Source organism: Lissotriton vulgaris, chromosome 1_1 (genome assembly GCF_964263255.1).
Source record: "Lissotriton vulgaris chromosome 1_1, aLisVul1.2, whole genome shotgun sequence".
Taxonomy (NCBI): Eukaryota; Metazoa; Chordata; class Amphibia; order Caudata; family Salamandridae; genus Lissotriton; species Lissotriton vulgaris.
In genome coordinates, this window is record NC_141685.1 from 281461144 (window position 1) to 281466178 (window position 5035).

Sequence of the window (5035 nt, forward strand, 5' to 3'; positions counted from 1 at the left end):
CGGGCCTGTTTTATCGCCGTTATGCACTCAGGAGCCTTCGCTCTCACCTCTCAGGCCATTCGCTGATGTAATGGGTCCGGTTTGTGCTTTCCGCCGTTACTTCTCGACCGTGTCAGGCAGTTCCGGTCAGGTCAGCAAGGCCCCGGCTGCTGCGGAAATTTAGTCCCCGGCTTCAGTTTCGGTAGTAGGCCGCAATTTCCCCTTGGCCGTGCGGCGTGAGTTTTGGGAGCAGAAACACCCGGAGCAGCTTTACGTGAATCGGATGCTTCCTGGATTTTAATTATCGGCAGCTGTGCCTGCAAAGTCCAGGATAAATGGTCAGATTTCAGGGAAAAGTGACTCTCAGTCACAGAGCTCTGCTAACATGAGGCCATTTCGTTCGGCCGGTAGCCACGCCCCCCCCCCCTATCACCTCGTTTTGATGTTTCTATGTGTGCTGCAACACTGTCTGCCACCCCACCCTAGTGCAGCGCCTCAGCAACAGCGGAATCCAAGAGAAGGCACTGGAGTGGATCATCTCGTTTCTCACCGGAAGAACCCAGAGAGTCCGCCTCCCCTCATTCAGATCCGAGGCCACCAAAGTCATCTGCGGCATACCACAAGGATCATCACTCAGCCCCACCCTCTTCAACGTCTACATGAGCCCCCTCGCAGCCATCGCACGCCAACACAACCTCAACATCATTTCCTACACCGACGACACCCAGCTGATCCTCTCCCTCACCAACGACCCCGCCACCGCCAGAACCAGCCTATAAGAAGGGATGAAAGACGTCGCCGACTGGATGAAGAACAGCCACCTGAAACTGAACACAGACAAGACGGAAGTCCTCATACTGCAATCATCGCCCTCCGCCTGGGACAACTCCTGGTGGCCCCCTGCCCTGGGCACCACTCCCAAGCCAACGGACCACGCACGTAACCTGGGCTTCATCCTGGACTCCTCCCTCTCGATGACCAGACAAGTCAACGCCGTCTCATCATCGTGCTTCAACACCCTACGCATGCTCCGCAAGATCTTCCGGTGGATCCCCACCGAAACCAGGAAGATGGTCACCCAGGCACTCGTCACCAGCCGACTGGACTATCTAAACACCCTCTACGCCGGAACCACAGCCAAACTTCAGAAAAGACTCCAACGCATCCAGAACGCCTCCGCACGACTTGTCCTGGACATCCCCCGACACAGCCACATCTCCGGCCACCTGAGAGACCTGCACTGGCTCCCCGTCAGCAAGAGGATCACATTCAGACTCCTCATCCACACACACAAGGCTCTCCACGACCTGGGCCCCAAGTTCCTGAACAACCGCCTGACCTTCTACACTCCTACCCGCCAGCTACGATCGACCAGCCTCGCCCTCGCCGCCGTTCCACGCATCCGCAGAGCCACCACTGGAGGAAGATCCTTCTCCTACCTGGAAGCCAAGACATGGAACTCCCTCCCCATCCACCTCCGGCGAACCCAGGACCATCTCTCCTTCAGGAAGCAACTCAAGACCTGGCTTTTTGAGCAGTAACGGACCCCCTCCCCCAGCGCCTTGAGACCCCTCTGGTGAGTTGCGCGCTATACAAATGATATGATTGATTGATTGATTGACAATGAGCTATAAAATGTGGCCAAGCTCTTCAAATTAACGGCCTCATTTATGAGGTTTTGGCGCTTAGGGCAGCGCTGCAAAAAATCTTAATGCGCTGCCCTGAGTCAAAAGAAAAGGGCCAGCAGAATCAGCAATCTATGAGATACGTGCATTCCTGTCCTTTTCCTCTTGCTGCCGTACAATGGGCTGCCATGAGCTAATGCAAGCACCCTTGCACCATGGTGCAAGGGTGCCTGTGTTGCAGGGATGATTGTTTTTGTACAGGAAGAGACACCTTCCTGCACAAAAACAATTACGAGAGGCGTTTTTTTCCTCTATGTGTGCTGCAGAATGCAGGACACATAGAAAAAGGAAAAGCGAGAAGAAATGAAGGTATTTCTCCCCTAGGAGGTGTAGCCTTTTGACGTATTCCCAGGTTTATTAATTCTCGTAAGTCAATACCATGGGTGTTACGTGGGAACACCCACCATAATGCCCATGGCACGCCTCCTTATTGCAGGGTGAAGCAACACAGCAACTTTAGCTGCGTTGCCTCAGTCCATATCTATAAGGCCATGATAAAATCCACGTAGGGTGGCTTTAAATGGCCTTGTAGATATGGCCCTGCAGTGTGCGCAGCCGGACCGTCATCGAAAGTGAATTTCCTGCAGCAAACAGGAGCTTGTAAATATGTCCCTGAGTGTCTTGACCCTCAGTAGACACAGACATTTCAATATATAATGAAACAAGTGTTGTAGAATGCACCATTAATCCAATTTTTGACAGATGTTCTGCTGGACATGTCATTTATCTGCCCCTCCCTAGCAGAATTGTCTTCAAACACACACATACAACACAGGCGTCACCAGTCAGGTGACCCTGTCAGTACAAGCATTGGTAATGCATCTGTTTGGACTGTGTGATGAATTTAATGCTGTTTTTATCACTCATCTCTAGGGGCAAAGGAAGGACATCACTGACAAGTAACACGGGAGTGGAGAGGATGTGGTGCAGTGGCCAGAGCTGCTGATTCGAGAGCTGGTGATCCCTGTTTGCGTCTCGGCAGCGCAACATCCTATGATTCTGGGCAAATCACTTTCTCCAGATGCTATATATATGTTCCAAGACGAAAAAGCAGGAAAGATGGTGACTTTCTGAAAAAAGAGTGGCACCAAAGCAGATGTTAAAAGTATTTTGGCCACGGAAACTGATAAGAGAAGCAGACAAGGAACAAGCCTTTGTAAATGCAGGAAACATGATAAAACCAATAGATTGGAGGAAAAGTACGTGGCAAGCACAGAAGCCAGGAAAGAGAGGCTAGGGAAGAAAGGCCCTTTTTAAGGTTATAATATAAACAATAGATTTCACAAGCACAGCTGTGCAGGTGGAACCTAAAAAGTACCAGGTGCTCTAACTTGTGGTCAGTTAGGTAAGTACCCGTGTCACTGTTTCTTCAACGAGTGGGCCCAGGGCCCACTACTTTACACTCTGCAAGTCTGTTTTGTTTAACTTTAAGCTTGTTGTAATCATTTATTTATGCCTGGAGAGACAACTTCTCACTAAGCATTCTATTGAGCAGCAAATCTAGAATGGAAGTTACATGGACTAAAAAAATCCAGGCTGGGGGCGTGGCTGGCGGACGAACATGGCGGCAGCATAGAGGACTAGCTCCGGCAGGGAAGCGGCCTCTCCATCTATCCGCACGATAATCCGTGACTAATTCTTACCTCCAACGGCGGCACCGAACGCCCGAGACCGGGCGGAACTGGCGGCAGGCTCCCGGACGGAAATCGTGAATTGGACGACGGAGTTATCATCGAGTGCTGATCCGACCGGAACACAGGCCCACCTCCGGGCACTCTAGTGGCGACTGAGGCCGACCGGAAGTGCAGCCTGCTCGGCTACTGCAGACAGGAAGTGGTCGGTGCTGGAGGACCACATCGAGTGACGGTCGGCGGGTGGATTCCCTGCCCAGAAACAAACTGCTTGCTATAACCAACGGAGGTTCATAGGAAGGGTGCCCGCAGATTGTCAAGACAACCATCCGAACTTTGTCCTGCAGTCTGCCCTGCGAGGACCATCGGGGCGTCTCCCTCATTGCAACGAAAGCCCTCTTCACATTAAACTGAGGAACGCACCGTGACGGTGATTTCTCTTGATATCCCATCGAACCGACAAACTGTATTCTCTCCGCGACCGAACAATGGCCGGGAAAGGTGTGAAAGGCGGTACAACCCAGACTCGTATTGACCGATTCACAAACGACAGAACCGCTTCCCCTCCGGCGGATGGGAAAAATCCCCCCGTAAAACCAGGCGAACCTGCGGGGACGAATAAGGCGACGTTGGATGACGTTATGAAGGCACTCTCGCAGGTCCAAATGACGGTGGGCTCTATCTCGGCCGAAATCACCCTTATCCGAGCGGACTTCCACAAGATGGCCGAAAAAGTAGGCTCGCTAGAGCTTGTCACGAAATCGCTGGTAGAGGATGTCTCGGAATTGCAGACGGCCATGGAAGCGGTCATGGGGGAAAACAAGCTCCTTAAAGATAAACTCGGCGATCAGGAGGGCCGTTCCAAGCGGAACAATGTACGCATTCTTGGCGTTCCGGAGACTGAGGGTGTGAGAGCGATGGATTTGTATGTGGAGGACCTCATTAAAACTCACCTTCAACCTAAAGGCCTGTCGGCCTTCTTTTCAGTGGAGCGGGCACACAGAGTTCCGGGGGGTCAACCTAAACCAGGGGCCTCGCCTAGGCCGATCCTAGCAAGACTGTTTAACTACCGCGACCGGGACGTCATCCTCCAGGCGGCACGAGTCTCACCACCGGTGAAAATCCTCAACTCAACGGTGGCGTTTTTCCCGGATTATACGGCGGAGGTGGCCAGGCGATGAAAAACCTTCTTGGATGTCAAAAAGGAACTTAGAAAACGAGAACTCCCTTACTCCATGATCTTCCCGGCCAGGCTCCGGGTGGTGGCGGAGAACAGAACCTGGTTTTTTCACGACCCTGGAACTGCACGAGACTGGCTGGATGGCTGGCGCCCTGCCTCCCACTCTCGCCGCCCTGGACGGACTAAGAACGGCTCACATCAACCTGACCGAAACGATGTTGGGGACGCTGGTACGAACAGTGGCAGAAGCTCGCCAGTAAGGGATGATGCTGACCTAAATCAGGAGGTGGACCCATGAACACGTATACGAGACATTGATGTTTGGGACTGCGGCTGGAACCGCCAAGGACACTGGGCCGAGGGCCTCCGTGGAGGGTACGAGGGGTCGCTAATTCCGGAGTGCTCCTCACCCCCAACGAGCAAGTAACTGGGTGTTTTCTTTGGGATGGGTTTAAGCACTCCGCTAAATTGGGGTGGCGGGCAGTTTGGAGTCCATGTAGCAGGGAAGCAGGGTGGGTGGGGGTATTGGGAACGGGGGGGTTCTGTTGGTTTGCTTGTTT